Source organism: Euprymna scolopes, chromosome 30 (assembly GCF_053919585.1).
Source record: "Euprymna scolopes isolate OS-2025 chromosome 30, ASM5391958v1, whole genome shotgun sequence".
Lineage (NCBI taxonomy): Eukaryota > Metazoa > Mollusca > Cephalopoda > Sepiida > Sepiolidae > Euprymna > Euprymna scolopes.
Window position 1 is genome coordinate 36,019,825 of NC_136511.1, and position 22,389 is coordinate 36,042,213.

The following is a 22,389-nucleotide window of genomic DNA, read 5'->3' on the forward strand; positions in this document are numbered from 1 at the left end:
TTACAGGAAAAAAAAGGCATAAAAGTCTGCAATTTTCTTGGACAGTTAGACATCTTATGATGATTTACCATTCTTGGCGCACATTCCAAGGAAATTGTAGGGTTTCTCATTGTCGACGTGTCCAGCCAATCAATGGAGGAGTGAAAGTGATGATATTTGACCCAATTATGTCACTCATCTCAACTGCGCCACACAAGCGAAATGCAAACCGCTTTCGACTTTAACCTCATAGTGACGATTGAAATTGAAACTGTGAAAGCTGAGAAAATTTTCGCCGGACGCTTAATGTATTCTATTGGAAAAAGTGTTTGAGCGCCATTACGTTATGTTGCAGTCATTACTACTTCGTATAGAAAAATAAAGACGGGCAATTAAAAAACATATTTGATGTGAAGATTCACCCACGCACTAAACATGAACTCTTTCAAACTGTCAAAATCAACTAATCTCAGTGTGGTCAGTGTACTCAATGTAATCAATCTGACACAAACTGGGCCGTTTCGATGGCCTTTTTGCTGCTGGACTGATGCAAAAAAATTGTGCAACCATAGGAGGTCCACCCTCCCAGGCCCTGCATCCCGGCTTTCGAAAGGAGCAAGTTTATCGCTTGTTGCCTGAGGTGCCCTCACTGAGGAATGCCAACAGGGCTACTCATACATATTTTGGTAGGGCCGAAGGGTTTCTTCTTTTGAAGCACTAACATATTTCACACCTTTTGACCTTGTGTTACATCCTCTCGGGTTGGCAGAGAAGTAAATATTCGTCAGCGTGCTTTCGTAATACACGTAAGTCGAGGTTTCCGCCTCGATAATCAGTCTGGGCCGTTTCGATTACCTTTTGATGCAAAATTTACTTTGTAACCCTAGCAGTTCCACCCTCACAGGCCTTGCCACCCGGTTTTCGTGAGGAGCAAGTTTATCGCATGTTGCCTGAGGCACCCTCACTGGAGAATACCGACGGGGCTACTTAAGTATATTTTTGTAGGGCGGAAGTAGTCCTCTTGATCAAAATTAATCATGAAACCCAAAACCTATTAACCAAAATAGAAATTAATAAGAACCCATCGATTTACTTTGAAATATCATAAACCTGACTTCTCCATGCTATTCGGTCTATGAAAGTGATGGACTGACTCATTTCCCCACCTTTCCGATGAGTGAGAGGTAAATATCGATCAGTGTTCAATCTCGGCGACACTTTGGCAGTTGCTCTTTGTATATTTTGTTTATTTTGTTTCAATGTATTTTACTTTTTTCTAACCCTTCTCCGTGTACCTGTTTCCCTTCCAGTGCCACAATAATAACCACAATAATAACCACAACAATAACCACAATAATAGCCACAACAATAACCACAAAAATAACAACAACAATAACCACAATAATAACCACAACAATAACCACAATAATAACCAAAACATTAACCACAATAATAACCACAACAGTAACCACAACAATAACAACAACAATAACCACAATAATAACCACAACAATAACCACAATAATAACCAAAACATTAACCACAATAATAACCACAACAGTAACCACAACAATAACCACAACAATAACCACAACAATAACCACAACAATAACCACAACAATAACCACAACAATAACCACAACAATAACCATAATAATAACCACAACAATAACCACAACAATAACCACAATAATAATCACAAACAATAATCCCAACAATAATCACAACAATAACCACAATAATAACCACAACAATAACCACAATAATAACCACAACAATAACCACAATAATAACCACAATAATAACCACAATAATAATCACAACAATAACCACAACAATAACCACAATAATAACCACAACAATAACCACAACAATAACCACAATAATAACCACAACAATAACAACAACAATAACCACAATAATAACCACAATAATAACCACAACAATAACCACAATAATAACCACAACAATAACCACAATAATAATCACAATAATAACCACAATAATAAACGCAACAATAACCACAATAATAAACACAACAATAACCACAACAATAACCACAATAATAACCAGAACAATAACCACAATAATAACCACAACAATAGCCACAATAATAACCACAGCAATAACCACAATAATAACCACAATAATAACCACAACAATAACCACAACAATAACCACAACAATAACCACAATAATAACCACAACAATAACCACAACAATAACCACAACAATAACCACAACTGGACACATTTTCTGTCTTTTTCGCGCACTTAACATTTTAATATTTCTTTTATAAACAAAATACGAGATGCCATTTTATGTGTTAGTACTGATTGTTCAGATGTTTAATATATTAAAATCCACACGAAACACACCATTAAATATTTAATAATTAACTTGGCATATTAAATTTAAGAAACTTAAGAAATACAACAACCAACGCTTAGCTATAATTAAAAAATAAAAAATAAAAACTATTTGCATGAAATTACAATGCAAATGAAATTTTGAATGGCAGCATATTAAAGACAGAAAAAATAGTAGACATGTGTTATTTTATGGGGGGGGGCTTGTAATTCGCGCTTTCCTTATTTTATCCTTTAGTCCTCATATTCCTGGTCCTGGATATGACCTTAAACTATATCCAATGGTGAGGCCCAAGCTTGCGGGCTTTGGGGAGTGTGGAGCCACCCTTTAATTACCATTGCTCCCAGGTCTACTCTGATCCGGAGTGGTAGTACCTGCTAGGGTCCCAACTCTGGGTTAAATAGAAACCGACTTGAAAACAACAAATATATTCTATTAAAAAAAAAATCTTCAAAATCTTTGGATTCGGAATTAAATAACCGAAAAGGGTTGATATGCCGTAAAACAAAAACAACCAACCAACCTCATATCTCATGAATGAATTGATATTGAAGTGATATTTTTGGCTCCTTAGATCATGTGGCTTCATTTTTTGTTATGGAGCGATTGCAATAAACAAAACAGATTTACCATTTTCGAGATGTAGAAATAAATAAGGAAAGCAAGAGTTACAAAGCAGAAAAAAAAACACATGTCTACTATCTTTTCTCTCTTAAAACCTTCTCTACCACGAATAGCAATAGCCAATGACTCTTTATCTGAAAGTACAACTGTTAGGCTCCTCGGCCTAACGTTCATAGGAAACATGAGTTGGAACACTTACATTGAGAGTATTGTCAGGACCGCTGCGAAGAAGGTAGGTTCTCTCTACCGTGCTAGAAAGCTACTAACGCCCGAAAGTATCCTGTACCTCTATAAGGCCACCATTCGCCTATGTATGGAGTATTGTTGTCATATTTGGGCTGGTGCATCTGTCACTGGTCTATCGCTCTTAGACAAGGTTCAAAAGAGAGTCGCCAAACTGATAGGTCCTGAACTGTCATCTAAGCTTCAACCTCTGTCCCATCGACGAAATGTTGCATCCTTCTGCCTGTTCTACAAGTACTTTAACGGTGAATGCTCTGACCAACTGCAAGCACTTGTGCTCCCTCGACGTAAATACCCCCGACAAACCCGACAAGCCCGACAAGCAGCTAAATCCCACCCCTTCACAGTAGAGATCCCTAGATGTAAGAGAGCCTTCTACTTCAGTAGCTTCTTCCCCAGAACCGCTAGACTTTGGAATTCCCTTCAGGATCCCTGCTTCCCCAACTGTACTGACATGTAGAAGTTCAAGTGTAACGTGAACTGACATCTTGCTGCTCAACTCCCTACATAGTACCTCTGATGCTTATGTCCCTGATAGTAGCCCCCTACACCAAAGTGGCAATGTTCCTTGTTTGGGGTGAAAATGTAATAGTAAAAAAAAATGTCCAGGTTAGTATCTGGAGGCGTGTTAATTCACGGGGAGAGATGCCCCCTAGTCTTCATTAATGCATTTAAGAGAAAGAAAAACGCTGATGTAAAACCTGTGGATTTCTTCCTGCTCTGTCTTGTGGCAGCCACTGCACCGACAAAGATTATCAGCGGTACCAAATGTGTGGTTGGTTCTGCATAAAGCCTCCAATACTATAAACAAATCTGTGGGGATTTCCACAGATTTCCATACTATTAGGATCTAAAACTATAAGATGACACCGAAAGCTACGTTAAACAAAATTAAGCATGAGACCTTAAATTTTTTTACCCAAATTACAATTGATAAGAAACAATAGATTTACTTTGAAATAATATAAACCTGACTCTTCCACGACATTCTATTCATGAAAGTGATGAAACAAATTCCGTTAATGTTCTGATTAATGTCAAGTAAAAATAGCTTACTTTTTTATAGAACTCTTCTAACAAGTTGATTGTCATTTTTTCGAAACTAAAATATAATAATAATATTAACTAAAATATAATAATAATATTAACTGTATAGTCTTCTATGTAAATCCCACATTTGAGTCAATATCAGAAAACATCTGGCTTAATAAATAACATTAATTTTGTAGCTACATACATACATACATACATACATACATACATACATGATTGCTGCATCTTTCCAGATGATCGCCGTCACATTGAGTTCTCCCAATCTTGTCCTCCACTCCATCTCAGATGACTCGGCATTCCCGCCGCAGATTTGCACATCTTAAAACAGATGTGACGTACAAATTGAGCAATTTCCACTGAGTTGACTTCCTCTGGAGGCTAAAGGGTATTCCTATGAACAATCACATGTCTTCTCAAACCAGCAGTAGACTTGCAAAATTTGGATACACAATACATACATACATAAAATGACAAAGATAAGGATAAGCTCAAATATGCCTGTTATATATATATATATATATATATATATATATATATATATATATATATATATATATATATATATATATATATATACAGGGTGTTTCAAAAGTCTTGGGGACATAACGAGTTTTAATATATGTATATTTCAGATCTTACATAAAGTTTTAAAAAAAAATTATTCATACATAGAAATTGAAAAGATCTTTCAACTCCAAACTTTAAATTTATATTTTATTTTTCTACCTGGAATAGTTCATGAGATATACGCATTTGTAATGTTCCCAAGACTTTTGAAACACCCTGTATATTCTCATATATCAATGTAATTACGGAGCAATATAGAGAATATATGACAAAAAGTTATATTCCAAAATTCATTCCTTTAATTCAAGTTACTTATACAATTCCTGAGAGTATCTGTTTCGTAGCGCAAAATCAATAAATAATTATATCAATCAGTGAATCTATTATGCCCTTAACTCATCAGAGGAAATAACAACAATCAATCCGTCAAACGGAAATGAAGAGTAATTTCACACACACACACACACACACACACACATATATATATATATATATATATATATATATATATATATATATATATAATTTGAGGTTGCTATTTTCCAAAGGTAGGGTAACCAGTGAAATATAACGAGGTTTATACGAGAGTGCTCAATACAGAAGTTGAGCAAGTTACATTTGTCTTTACATAAGCAGTAGTTTTTTGCTCCACAGTCATGAGTATGTTTCGGTCTACTAGTATTTACTAACTAGAGACCTCATCAGGCAACAACCCTTATTTTCGAAAAAATTTTCGATTTATAATTCCGTTTTCGAAAATAAGGGTTGTTGCCTGATGAGGTCTCTAGTAAGTAAATACTAGTAGACCGAAACATGTTCATGACTGTGGAGTAAAAAACTACTGCTTATGTAAAGACACACACACACACACACACACACACACACACACATATATATATATATATATATATATATATATGTATATATATATATATATATATATATATATATATATATATATATATTAGACGTTGCGCGGGATTAAATGAGAATAATTATATATAATATTGTGTCTTAAGGCAGCATGTTTTCATTCAGACAAGTATTATTGAATAGCACGGAATGTTCTTGCTTAATTAAAAATTTTTTTTTTTTTTGTAATTTTTCAAGTTTTCAAAATGTCGGTCTTATTTCACGGTTGAATCTGTGCAAGAAAGTTTTTTGTCCGACTGTTTTTTTCTTTTGCTTGTTTTTTGCAAGTACTTTCAACTGAGTTTCATCAGTCGTCTTCAGGCAGTTTTTGATTATCGTTCGTTTAAAATCTAGTTACTTTTATATGCTTAAGTTTAAATTATATTTAAATTTCTGAAACTAGTAGAGCGTCTTGTGGGTAAACAAATATACGTTTTTAAACTTGTTAAGAAAGTGGTTAAAAATGTGCAACGGTGTTAAATGTGTGGTTTACCAGATGATATAAAATGCACAGTTATTTTGTGTAAAAATGTATAACTTTACATTACAATATATATGTGTGTGTAACTATATGTGTGCATACATATACATATATATGCATATATATATATGTGTGCCTGCATATATATATATATATATATATATATATATATATATATATATATACATTAGATTGTTACGTACATTGGATCTTCAAACTGTTACTACTATTTTACAAATTAACATACATACATACATGTATATGTATGTATGTATGTATGTATGTATGTATGTATGTATGGTCAAGGTCTGGCGTGGACGTGTATTAAAAGCACACGGGTGTCTTAGCATCATACTGTGCTTCTCTCCCAGACAAATCAACCCCACGTGCTAGACGTGACCACTGCCACGCAGATAGGACTCTGATGAACGGCGAGTGTCCTGCACCGTATAACTGGACCTCCACTGCCTTGTGGGCAAAGGTTCTTTTAACCAAAGGCTAAGGGTTAGGTAACCCTGACAGAAAACTCCAGAGGAGCTTAAGTCCTATAAGCTGCGGCATACGTGACCCACCGGCGTGTGGAATATGCTCTGGTGCCCAGCAACTTAAGTCAATCATGGATCAAATGGTATGATGGGTGGAGAGGGCTCTGTAAGCCGTGTTAAAGGCAACCCCTCTAAAAGGGAAACTCTGATATAAAACCTGCGGCAACTGCTGCATCCAATGATGTTTACTTGCCCTTCTTTTTGGTTCAATATGGCAGTTGTTTAGAGAGTGTGATTGTCTCGGTGCAAAGTCTTTCCTCACTATAAAAAGCTTCAAGCACAGGCATTACTTGATATGCAATGGAATACACATTTTACCATCAGTGTGTATCTCGATAACAAAAAGGCTGGCTGTAGCCTAGAACGGCAAACAGACACTCAATGAGGACTGATGCTGATATGGGCGTCAATGGAAATAAAGGCTCTGGAACATCCAGGGTCTGGTCCGGCGGGTGTTCGGTGCACCACAGCCTGGGTCCGGTCATCAGCGGATGTGCAGTACTGCATGCGTGTATGCGTATATATTTATATATATATATATGTGTGTGTGTGTGTGTGTGTTTGTGTGTGTGTGTGTGTTTATATGTATGCATATGCATTGTAGGTGACCGTCCGGCACGTGCTGCTGGTGGCACTCATTCTGCCTCTTTTGAGCCAGAAATGTATTAAGTAATGGCAATACTCTAGAACGAGTTTACTGCCATCATGTATGTATGTATGTGTGTATGTATGTATGTATGTATGTATGCATGCATGTATGTATGTGTGTATGTATGTATGTATGTGTGTATGTATGTATGTGAGAAACAGAAAGAGAATAAATATGCTTACAGTTAATGATGTAATTATGTGTAAGTTTTCAGAGTCTTATTAGATCTTTCTAACTGTTTATGGTTTCGTTTTTGCAAATGTGTAATTTTGCCCTATCGTAATCTGAGTTTTATTTGCATTTCCTGACATTATCAGTTTATATTGCTGTCCATAAACTTTACTTTGAAAACGTATTGTGTATGTTACAAACAGTTCAAAAAAAACTTATGCAAAAAAGGAAAAGAACAGTCGGAATCGACGGGAAGATTCTGCAACGAGCAGTAATGCTAATCTTAAGAAAAACCTTTGCTTGCAGAAACTACCTCACATGAGCGACAAATTTTAACCAGGAATATTGAAAATGCAACAGATGCAACCAAGAGAACTGATACACTAAAAGTGGAAATTGCCTATTCCCTCTTCCCCTTCTCCCTCCCTCTCCCCCTTCCTTCCCTTTCCCTTCCCTTTCATTTGCCCGCCCTTCCAAAAAATCCACCAGTTCAGCTGGCACTTTAACAAATAGTCGAAGGGTAAAGGAGGATGGAAAAAATGTATTAACAAGGCCTCTACTGGATGAGTGAGAAGTGAACTAGGTCCTTGGGAAGGCTAAGTCAAATTCCAGTGTAGACCAATTGCCGCCTCCAATGAGAAATCAATGGTAAACATGTATGTGATAACGCAAATTAATTTGCAAATCGTATCGAAAACGGTGGAGAGTACTGGAAATCTGGGGAGACTTGCTGTCACTCGGACTCTAGGGAACACCTCAAGTTCTTCTCAGAGAGATTTTGGTGATAGCATGTGTAACACTTTAATAATAATAATAATAATAATAATAATAATAATAATCTATATATTAATTCGATAGCGTGTGTATCATTTTGTATGTCACACTTACATATTTTTCTTCCGAGTGACTGTCGTTCAATTGTTATGACTAAGACTATGGAAACAGAGAATTCTTTTCATTGTTTTGGCTCTCGAGTATATATCCGACACAGCTATATTATAAAGTTGTGATTTCAAAAATAAAAAAGATAAATCCATTTATTTATAAATCCATATAATTATCTTCTCTTTTTTATAAAATCACAACTTTATAATATATAAGAATCAATAGAAAATTGACTCTATAATAATATATACGAAATAAAATATCATATTTAAGCGTATTGTACAACTGGGCTACAACGGGCGTCCCTTTTTGCTTAGATATATACTTTTGCAGTTTAACAAACAAGCTACAATAATATCAGGGTGTCTCCATTTACGCTGAACATCCACGGAATACCAACATCAATATATTAAATATGAAATAGTCCGCTTGCAACAAACCCGCTACTATTATTACTACTGCTGCTACTACTGGTACTACTACTATTACTACTACTACTACTACTACTACTACTAATAATAATAATAATAATAATAATAATAATAGTGGACATTAAGTTCAGTAATTATATAAACATACATCAGAAGTGTAGCAATTGTTTATTTAAATGCTTATATATATTCTGTCAGCAGTGACTTATGATAGTTTGATGGCCATGATACTGAGCCTTAAGACAATATATTATGAGTTTCTCTGCATTAATCATTTATATTTATATGTGTATGTTAAATTAGTATGTAAAATTATTGTATGTTCAATTTTCAGAAGTTTATTCTTATATATAGTGTGTGTATGTAACTGAATATATCATTTGTGAATGATTTATTTTAATCTACTGTGTATATGGTTTATTTATTTACCGTTGTGTTTACCGCACATAAATCTTCTCGACAATTTCCTTCCAAACTATTTGATTCTTATATATTTCTGGCGTAGGTTTTGACACAAATTGTTTTCCATTATATAAAATATGAAATAACACTGCATCACGATTTATACATGTTGATTTATTAAATAAATAGATTTCTCTTGAAGTTTTAAGGAATTTTTATAACAAATCTTGTTATTGCTGCGTGTTTAGTCACGTACTCTTCCGATGTTTACCTTTAAAAAAACTTATAACAACGCCATTTTGGACAACTTACGTGGTTCATGTAGCCGACACACTCTGCCGTTCCTTTTCAGTTACGTGAGTAAATATGCAGCAAAGATATTATCTTGCAGACTTGTTAGTCGCAATACGAAACAATATTGTAATGGATACCTTTTAAAAAGATGCTATCATTTATACAAACACACACACACACACACAAACACACACACACACACATATATATATATATATATACATATATATATATATACATATATATATATATATATATATATATATATATATATATAGGGAAAAAGAAAAGAAAACCTAGCATTAGAAAAATATCAACGCTTCATCCCGATTTTCGGGAGACTTCTTCAGAATGATAAAAATATTAAGGAAAATAAAATTAAAACCATGACAGCAATTTATAAGAAAAGCAGTTAAATAAAAATATCTAAAAACACCGATCGGTGTATTCAAGGATGAATGAGTTTGTCAAGTCTATTTTATTTAAATTTATAAAGTTTTTTTTGTTTTGTTTTGTTACAGAATACCTTTGATGTACACCGTTTTCCAACAGGTTTAGCCTATTCATAACATTAATTATAAAAGAGTAAACAGTAAATTACATTAAAGACTTCGATAAACGTACGCTCTCGGTTTTATATTCGGAGTCCCTATTTTCTGGTGAAAAATTTTAACTAATACATTAGTACAGCCAGAGATGAAGGACACATAAATATAGACACTGGTAGACAAACAAACGAACAAAGATACTGAGGGGGATGCTATACTTTTTTTTTTTTTTAGATATGCATTTGGTCTCATTGGTGACAGACAAAAGTATACGTCGGACAAAAGAATATATAAACATATGCAGATGTCAGAACGTAAACATGGAAAATAGATGTAGTGATACTTACATATTTACAGATACGCAGACGTAAAGGACATGAACATAGGCAAGCACAGATATAGGGCACAGAGAGAAAGAGAGACGCAGGTGTCGGACATATAAATGTAGGATTTTGATATGAAGCGGACATAAATATTGGAAAACAGAGACCTTGGACACTTTGGTATAGATAAACGCAGATGTAGGATACATTAATATAGACAGTCGAAGACTTCAGATAAATAGATATGGAAAAAGGGCAGTTCAGGACACAGACATTTAGACAGGCGCATGCTTAAAACTAATCGAGACAGACACATACGTGCGACATATGCTTATAAATAAATAAACCCATGCGACACAAAAAAATATAAACAGATGTATATGCCTAAGAAACCAATATAAACAGGCGTCATATATTCACTAAGCACAGACATATGACACAAAAAATATTGATTGACGCAGATGTTAGGCACATTAATCTAGAGACGAATACGGCGGAAACATTAATATAGACAGATTTAGACATAAGACAGATAACTAAGAGATATACGTTGATGCTGGACACAAGTATGTGAACAGCCGAACACTTCCAAAATATTTGTTCAAATTCCACAAAAATTAGAGAAATGGGGCGTCTTGTTATGCTCTTCCAGTGTACCAATTTCTACCTCTCTGCGTTTCATGACAATTTCAAAATAAAAAAATATTGACCTGCAATAAAGTGATACACACACACGCACACGCATACGCACACACACACACAAACACACACACACACACACACATATATATATATATATATATATATATATATATATATACGTGTGTATGTGTTCAAATAGGGAAGTCGACAAAGTTGGATAAATTGGTGCCGCATTAATTGAACAATAATCAAAAAAAAATGTCGTTTTGAGGTGTCTTCTCCGCTGCTTCTGCGCAATAAAAACAATCCATTTCTCGAGCACAGTGATTGGATGCCGGAGAAACTCCACAACACTTCCCGAAATCGAAATTGCACCACAAAAAGGTTATGGTGACTGTTTGATGGTCTGCGGCCAGTCTCATCCGTCACAGCTTCTTGAATCTGGGCAAAACGATTACGGCGGAGAATTATTGCCGAAAATTGACGAAATGTACCAGGAGCTCCAACGTATATGCCCGCGATTGGTCGATATTAAGGGACATTAATTCTCCTTCATGACCACGCTCGCCCGCATGTTGCTCAACTAATCCTACAGAAGCTGAACAAATTGGGCTACGATACTCTGTGTCCTCCGTTATATTCACCATTCATCTCACCCACCGATTATCCCTTTTTCAAGCATTTCGACAACTTCCTGCGCGAAAAATTCTTCAAAAGCTGAGATGATGCTGAATCAGCCTCCGGATTTCTATGCTTATGGGATGAATAAACTTGTTTCTCGTTGGCAAAAATTCTAATGCTTCTTATTTCGATTAACAAGTTCATTATGAAAGGAATTATGATCTTTTGAACGTTAAAAATCGACATCATTTTTGTACCAACCTAATAAGTTGGATATAGACTGGTCGTCTCTTATTTGTTCCGTGGAAGACTGAATTGTAGTATCAATTTAACCGGTCGGTCGACCATATTTCAAGAAACCTGAAATGTGCTCGACAAATTCACGAATGCTTAAACTAATAAGTTCGTTTTTAATATGACGATGCTATGGCGTCTTGAAGTATTCACTGGAAATTTGATCATCTATGGATAACTATATTAGAAACTTTTGACACAGCAGTAGGAGGTCATCGATAAACATGCACACGCACGCATACACATACACATACACACACGCATACACACACACACATATATATATATATATATATATATATATAGTAATTTATAAAATATATATGGCGATTAGGCTACACTGAATATTCCGCGTTTCATCCACTCTAGGACTCCTCAGGCTTATGCGCATAAGCCTGAAGAGTCCTAGAGTGGATGAAACGCGGAATATTCAGTGTAGCTTAATCGCCATATATATTTTATAAATTACTAACTAGCTCTACCTACGTATTGAGCACTTTTGAAGTAAATACTTAGTTTACGCATAAATCTATACTTTCGTATATTAATTTTATGTGAGTAAATTAAGTAGTTATATATATATATATATATATATATATATATATATATATATATGGCAAGTAAGCTACATGAAATATATGTGTTATTGTTTCATTCTCGGGAAAATTGGCAGCCCTATTGCATAAATATATATGTGTGTATTATATAAATACATATACAGGGTGAGCCAAAAGTAGGTGGACAGTAAGAACCATTTATTAAGAGATCACGTTTACGTAGAACTATATGTAATAAGACAATTATATTAATTAAAATTAAATGTTATTTATCAACGCAAATGTTCAAATTGTATTGATTCTTGATTTACACATTTAACTGTTGACTCACCATATATCTATCTGTCTATCTACATATCTGTTTATCTATCTATATATCTCTTTCTCTCTATATGTGTTCATTTATATATATATATATATATATATATATATATATATATATATATATATATATATAAGAAAAGGGTGTAGTGCTTTTCATATTTTGTGTATCACTAGCTTGGGTGCCCGGCGTTGCGCAGGTGTTTTGAGGTGTGTGTTGAGCAAAATAAAAAAAAGTAGCAGTAGGCAAGCAGGCTCGAGCCCGCGAAGGTGGAAAAGACGTGGAAAAAAACGTCTTTGCCGTTGCGGCCATTGCTAAACCGGAAGTTGCGAAGGTTTAAATTAAGGCTTAAATTAAGGCTAGTCAATCGAAAAGAAGACGATAACCATCGAAAATATCGGCGAAAAAGCGGCCCCTCCCTGTAGAAAAGTGCCCAGTTGAGGGTAAAGGAATTAATGTTTTTAGTCATTTATATTATAGACTAGCCTGGGTGGCCGGCGTTGTCCAGGTGTTTGGAGGCGTGTGTTGAAAAAAGTGGTAGTAGGCAGGCAGGCTCGAACCTGTGACGCGAAAGCGGAAAAGAAAGTGAAAGAAAACTTGACGTCTCATCCCTACTCCATGACGCGACCGGAAGTTCGGGACGTTGAAATTAGTAATATCATTCCAACCGATACGATGACTTGCAAAAATGGTGACGCAAAAAATGCTCTCCTCGTAGAAAACTGCCCAGTTGAGGATGAAGAAATGAATGTTTAAGCACATTTTTCCATATTTGTCGTCCGAAGGGTTGAGCTTCAAAACCATACCAATCTCGTAAAAATCCGTCGCTTCTGTCGAAAGTTTTAGACAGACAAACAAACATACATACATACATAATACATACACTTAAACAGACAGGTGAGATTTCTATAATAGACTAGCGAGGTCGGGTGTTTGTTTTAATAAATAAACGAAGTTGGAAAATATTAAAGTGTGAAAAAAAACGTTTAACGGCAGGTGCGCGTTTTTGACGATTTAATGACGTCAACTTTGAGTGCGGGACAATGTTTTATTTACCGAGTCTGTTCGTGCGGTGATCAAAAACTGTTGAAGTCGGGCAAATTAAATACACACGCGAGGCCAGTTCGTAACTCGTACATATTATCATTTAGACGTGATATAAAAAGTTATAAGAAGAAGCAACCCGAGCGAAAAGCAAGCGGAAAAAATCCTTTTGGGACATACATGAAAACGTACACACACACACACACACACACACACACACATTTTCGCTTTTATATTTATAGATGGCCCATCAGTTTTCATGCTGAAAGTTGAAACCAGATCGCCAAATTATATCAGACAATGCGTTTCAGCTATACAGTATATATTTCCAATTATTTAAAATGTAATACCTATCCTTACAGGTTGCCATTCAATTTGAAACACAAATGCGAGTCTTATTTTCTATGCAAAATTGTTTATTCCCAGTGGTCTCTACCCAAAGCGAATATCTACACAACAGTTTAAATGCGTAAATATTGTATAGTGTTTTTAAATAAAAATTCCATTAAAAGCATTAATTACTTGCACTTAATGTTTATAATAACATAATAGACATCAATACGTGGCATGTTATATATAAATAGTAAAAATAGGAAGCATTTATCGATCGGCGATTATTAATTACTAGCAGATGTTACCCAGTATTAAATGTAATTCTTCTTAAAAAATGAAGTAAAAAAGGGAAAAAAAACTGAGATATGCGCATGTGAGTATTATGTTTTTTTCTAAACTGTCCACTTCTTATAAGTAGAAAAATATTCGAGCTGAGAAAGAAACAAAAATGTAAAGACAGTGACTAAAGTAAGATAACCATTGGGCCAGCTTGCCAAGATTTTTAAAAAGTGCTTTCAACCCTCATTAAGCAGTTTACAAACAGATGAAAAATGCGATGACGTCCCCACCCAAGTACCAAGTTTGGAATTTTGACTCCTTAAAAGCCCTTTTTCAGGATGACAAACGATTAAAAGTTTTCCATGTGTCTCAATACCCTATATGTCAAATTTCAAACCTGTAGATCAAAACTTCCTTGAGTATATAGGTTGAGAAGTGTCCTCACAGATATGCATACGCAAACTTACTTTTATAGATACATAGATAATTATGCTGAAGTTTATAACTTTTAGAAAGTAATTAATTACTGAATAATATGAGTGAGCGTCTAAAGAATTAAAAGTAAAAATGATATAAAAAGAATGGTTAAAACCTATTATATTGGTTTTCAGGAAACCTTTGTGTCATTTGAATATCAATCTACTAATCGTGTATTCTATAAATATGTATATATTTTAAGCAGAAATGTCATAATGCGATAAACGTTGTCTGGTAACGCATGAAATATGAATACAAATAACATATGCTAACAAAATATCAGGCACATCATGATACAATATTATTTCGTCAATCTAGAATGTAAAATATTAGAAACAGCCAATCAAAATGGCCCATTGAATCAGACGTGTTTTCAGTATTCAGATAAAAAAAATTTAGCGGAAGTAATACAAAACACAACTTACACAAGCGACGGCGTCTATACAATTGCGTGACAGAATCAAGGAAGGAAAAACGCCTTGTATATACATACTAGCGGGGGTACCCGGCGTTGCAGGGGTGTTTGTAAGTGTGTGGTTTTGGGTAAATCAAAACAAAAGAGGAAGGATCGAAGTCGAAGCCTTGAGGCGCAGTTGGCAAATAATAAAGTGTGAAAAAAAAACGTGCGACGTTAACCGTTCGCCGACCAAGAAATAGTAACGGAAAGATGTTTGAATTTCAGGTGCCCGCAATAAAGTTAACACCGTTGCTTCTATTTGACCTCATTAATGAGGTCAAATAGAAGTAACAGAGTTAACATTTACTGCAAGGCATTTTTTTTTTGTTTACTCAACTTTGGCTGGTTTTGTTTTTCCAAGATGGGGAGAAACCAGCTCTTCATCAAAGGGGGATTGCCAAATTGAATAGCAATCGTCTGATAAAAGGAATTTTCCTCGCATTAAAGCTGATTGCTACGTTCCCGACGCGATTGCCGAGACGAAAAAGCCGAATCCACACTTGAGAAGCCAAAATAGTAATAACTTTGTAAAAGTCGCTGTAAATAAATCTAGACGCGATCCGCGTTCCCAAATCGTAGATATTATAAACACTTCTAAGCGATAGTAACCTCCCCCCCGGACTGTCGGCGATAAAAGCCATACAGAAATGCGCGCGCCGCATTTGCTTTTATATATATATAGACTAGCGAGGCTACCCAGCGTTGCTCGGGACCGTATAAACAATGAGAAAATTGGAGTTGATTTTGAACATATTTGTTATTCTTCGGATAGACGAATTTTTAATGTCTATGTATCATTAGCTTTTTCGAGCATATTAATATTTTAATTACACGTATCAAATAATTGTACCTTATCTAGGATAAGTAATTTATACTATATATATGAAATAATGTTTCCTTTGCGGCGATGGGTAATATACAACACATATTTAAAATAATTTACCTACTCTTGGACGGGTATTAAAATAAATACATGAAACAATTTCACATACTATCGACAAGTATTGTATCACATGTTAAATAATTTCTCTTACCACCAAGGCTACTATAATTTAAAAAAAACTGAGACAATTTTTAGAAAGTAGATCATTAGACTTTCCAAATTAGTACATAAATACAACATCTGTGTTAAGAATTAGACAACCATTGCTTCATCATTAATTTCAATATAACTGGATGTTTTCCGTCGTCACTATCGGCACTAAAATTGTAAGAAACATTATGACATTTTTTTAACAATGTCTCAGTAGGATTTTCAAATTTATGCATAAATACATTGACACAGTTAGTGATTAGACAACCCTTGCTTCATTATCAAATTTCACATTATTGTGTTTCATTTTAATTCCCTACTATAGACACTAAATTTTCTTTGAAAAATACTTCATTTTCTGAAGATTACTCAGTAGGTATTACAAACAAATACACAAATGTGTAGCGATTAGGCAATCCTTGCATCACTACAAAATTCCACATTACTGTGTTCTATTCCTCCCGACTACCGGTGCCATATTTTTAAGTGAAATGATATCATTTCTGGAACATAACTGAGCAGGTTTTCCAAGTAAGTATAGAAAAAAAAATTTTTAAATATGGATCACCCCCTACAGAAACTGGCCTAGTAAACTTTCATAAATAACAACAATATATATGAATTAATCTAATTTTGAGATCGTAAACTGTTTAAGCCATATCCGGGATAAACTTCATAAATAAAGTAATTTTGAGATTGAAAATTGTTTAAGCCATTTCCAGGACAATCTTTTCATTCTACCACCCTCATTTAATCCAAGCGACGCTGGGTATTCTGCTAGTATATATATATATATATATATATATATATATATATATATATATATATATATATATATATATATATATATATATATATGACCAAGACAATGTTGCTTAACTTTGGTGATCTACATAAAGCATTTGGAATTCCCACGTAGTCACACATCCGATAATGACCAAGACAATGTTGCTTAACTTTACTGATTTACATAAAGCATTTGGTATTCAACTGTAGTCACCCATCTGATAATGGCCAGACTCCATGTTTCTTAACCTAAGTGATCTATATAAAGCATTTGGCATTCCCAAGTAGTCACCCATCTGATAATGACCAAGACAATTTTGCTTAACTTTGGTGACTACATAAAGCATTTGGTATTCCAAAGTATTCCCCCATCTGATAATTACCATGACAATGTTGCTTAACTTTTGTTATTTACATAAAGCATTTGGTATTCCCAAGTAGTCACCCATCTGATTATGGTCAGACTCCATGTTGCTTAATTTTAGTGATCTATATAAAGTAATTGGTAATCCCAAGTAGTCACCCATCTTATAATGACCAAGACAATGTTGCTTAACTTGGTTATCTACATAAAGTATTCACCCATCCGATAATGACCCAGACAATGTTTCTTAACTTTGGTGATCTACATACAGCATTTGGTATTCCCAAGTAGTCACCCTTCTGATATAACCAAGACAATGTTGCTTAACTTTGTTGATCTACATAAAGTAGTCCCCCATCTGATAATGACCAAGAACATGTCGCTTTACTTTGGTGACCTACATAAAGCATTTTGTATCCCCAAGTAGAACCTTCAAAATTTTTCAAATCGGACCTATACTGCACAAGCTCCTTAAAGTTTTTGCAAATCGGACCTATACTGCACAAGCACCTTAAAATTATTTAAATCGGGCATATATTGTACAAGCACCTTCAAAAATGTCAAATCGGACCTATACTGCAGAAGCACCTTCAAAACTGTCAAATCGGACCTATCCTGCACAAGCACCTTCCAAATTGTAAAATCGGACCTATAATGAACAAGTACTTTCAAAATTGTCAAATCGGACCTATGTGCACAAGCACCTTCAAAATTGTAAAATTGGACCTATAATGCACAAGCACCTTCAAAATTGTCAAATCGGGCCTATACTACACAAGCACCTTCAAAACTGTCAAATCAGACCTATACTGCACAAGCACCTTCAAAATATTTCAAATCGGAAGTATACTGCACAAGCACCTTAATTTTTTCAAATCGGACCTATACTGCACAAGGAACTTCAAAATTGTCAAATCTGACCTATACTGCACAAGGAACTTCAAAATTGTCAAATAGGACCTATACTGCACAAGCACCTTGAAAACTGTCAAATCGGACTTTATCAGCACAAGCACTTTCATAATTGTCAAATCGGACCTATACTGCACAAGCACCTTCAAAATTGTATAATCGGAGCTATACTGCACAAGCACTTTCAAAATTGTAAAATCGGACCTAAACTGCACAAGCACCTTCAAAATTGTCAAATCGGATCTATACTGCACAAGCACTTTCAAAATCGTCGAATCGGACTCATACTGCACAAGCACCTTTAAAATTGTCAAATCGAACCTACACTGCACAAACTCCTTAAAATTTTTCAAGTCGGACCTATACTGCACAATCACCTTAAAATGTTTAAAATAAGGCCTATACTGCAGAAGCACCTCAATTTTTTTCAAATCGGACATATACTGCACAAGAACCTTCAAAATTGTCAAATGGGACCTAGACTGCACAAGCACCTTAAATTTTTTTCAAATCGGACCTATACTTTACAAACACCTTCAAAGCTGTTCAAATCGGACCTGTACTGCACAAACACATTAAAAAATTTTCAAATCGGGCATATACTGCACAAGCACCTTCCAAATTGTCAAATCTGACCTATACTGCATAAGCAGCTTAAAATTTTTCAAATCGGACCTATACTGCACTAGCACCTTAAAAGTTTTCAAATCAGACCTATGCTGCACAAGCACCTTCAAAATGTTTCAAACCGGACCTATACTGGACAAGCACCTTCAAAATTATTGAATTGGAACTATACTGCTCAAGCACCTTCACAATTAGTAATTGTCTGTATTTTTGAGATGAGGTGTTTTCATTGATTGAGATTGTCGGACTGACTTCCTCATCTTGGTTGTTATTGTCACTAGTGACATATGGCCGAGTGGTCCTAGACATGTATCAAAGTTTACAGTTACCCAAAGGTGCTGAGTTCAATCCTGAACAAAAGCAGTGTAAAAGTAACATTGAAAAAAACAGAGAATCAGCAACTATGTCCCAAACCCCAGCTGGAGTCCGAACACGGTACCCCCGTAATGATAATAAAGGGTTGGGTTCGAGACTCCTAACAAACCGTTCACCTGACGAAGGCCGGAGGGCAAAACGGCCGAAACGTTGTGACAATAACAACCAAGATGAGGAAGTCAGTCCGACAACCTTCACAATTGTTGTATCGAACCTATACTTCACCAATGTCATACAATCCCCGGCGACGCATGGTATTCTGCGAGTATATATACACCAATTTTATCCAATCCTGGGCTACGCTGGGTATTCTGCTAGTACAGCTATGTAATACAATAGCAGGCGACGCCGGGTATTAGGCTAGTACATTTATCAACCAATCTTATCCGATCCCAGACAACGCTGGGTATTCTGCTTGGAAACATTCAATATATTTCCACCTACGTCGGGTAATCTGCTAGTACATAATACTTTTATATAAATTCCTTAAACCCCTTCCTTCTTAATTGAAGATTATATAAAAACATAACCTCCCAATACTAAGAATGACTTTCTGAAAAATAATGTTTTTATTTCAGAATTTGGAATCAGCAGTTTAGCGATGTGTGATGTTTGGAATATGACACCTTGTCTCAATATAATATACGATAAATATATAATACGCATTTTCTTTTTACTTGGTCTTTTGGCTAAGATCAAAGTGTAGTATCTGTCTTAGAATTCAGGTGCTCTCATCTTTCGCCCTCCTCCCTTAAGAAAATAAGGGGGAGGTAGTCAATGTATTTCCACCTACGTCGGATAATCTGCTAGTACATAATACTTTTATATTAATTCCTTAAACCCTTTCCTCCTTAAAAGAAGATTATATAAAAACCAGAACCTCCCAATAATAAGAATTTCTTTCTGAATAATAATGGTTTTATTTCAGAATTTGGAATCAGCAGTTTAGCGATGTGTGATGTTACTTTTCGTTTAACTATCATATCTAACTATTTTTAACCTGCTAATAACGTTGTAACGTTTTCATAATGTGTAAGTTAATATTTTAATTTGTATGATAGTCTCTTTTTTATCGATAGCAATCTCTTATTATATGCAATGTTTTTATATACAGACCGTCATTACAGCATGCTGACGTCAAGGTCATATGACATGACTCAGCGTTTATTAAATTACGTATAAATATCGTTAAAATGTCATTTTTGCCCCCCTCCTGTAGAAAAACAGTCAGCTGACTTACTTAGAGTGAACTTTTAGGGCCAAAAATTCGATATTTGTCGTCCGGGGGGTCGAGCTTTAATATGAGACCAAATTTGCGAATTTTTGTTCTGTCTGTAGAACGTCTTTGGCGGACATACAAACACACATCTATATATATAAAAGCGAAAATGTATGTATGTTTGTGTGTCTGCTAAAAACTTTCGACAGACACAACAAAAATTCACAAACTTGGTCTCATATGAAAGACCCACCTTCCGGACGACAAATATCGAAAAATTGGTCCAAAGTGACCATCAGAAGTGCGTCAACTGATCGATTTTCTGCAGGGGGGCCCCCAAAAAAGTGACATTTTAATGTTAAACATTACATATTTTTAAATCGATTTATAACTGCCCAAAAAACTACGGCCGCCAACTCTTCTACATAAAGTATACACGCGGCCGTTTATTTTGGGTCAACTTGTATTTAAACCCCGCTGAGTCATGTCACATGATCTTGACGTCAGCAACCTCTAATGTCCGTCTGAATTTACAATTTAAAAATGTTGTTATCGGTAAAAAAAAATTAATTAAAGTAAACTGTGAACTTCTACGCTATGGCAACGTTACCAAAGTTATTACCACAAGTAAAAATAAAGTGAAGTAAAAAAAAAATACGCTTACAAAAAATATTAACGATCGAAGTTTTTTTTTTTAAATAAAAACAGCCAGACGCCATTTTCCAGTCTTTAGAATAAGGCAGACGAATTGAGAGAGAGAGAGAGAGAGAGAGAGAGAGAGATGTCTAGATAGATACGACGGGGGAGGGTCAACAACGCATGCGTCAGATGACGTCATGACGTCGTGACCTGATTTACTTTAAATAGTTGATAAACCGAATAAACTTTATATACGCTGCTTTAGCGCAGGTAATTAAGCCCTTGGTTCATTATCTAAACGTTTTGGGTTCGAATCGTAGTGTGAGATGGGGTTTTTTTTCGATTTTTCAAATTTAAATATTGAACCCTGTATTATTTAAGCCATTTTTCACGTAACGTTCGTTCGTTTGCCTTACGTTATTTTTTTGTGTTTTACTTCCCCCCCCCCACTTAAAACGTTGTTTTCTTTTCTTACTTCGCTTATAACAATGCTTACATCGTCATCGTCGTCGTCGTAACGCTCGACGACTTTCAAACATCTTTCACTTCTGGCTGGCCGATTTTATTTTCAAACTTCGCCTCAGGGGTTCGGCTTCGATCCTACCCCCCCCCCACCCCGGGCTTCTTTTTTATTTAACACCACACACACCTACAAACACCCGGGCAACGCCGGGTACCCCTCGCTAGTACATATATAAATACATGATGATTGCAACGTCTTGTCAGACAAGTGCCACTCCCTCAGACACTTAAAGTCCATGAGCCCAAAAATGCCTTTTTTTCTAGTCATACTGGTGAATTCACACGCTCAAGCAGGTTTGATACTGAAGACAGTCATTGAAATCAATTATTACATGCTTCCAGCATTTCAAGCTTCCATGCGTCATAGAACCATTTTTATAGACAAATGCCTGCGGGAGTATCTATACAA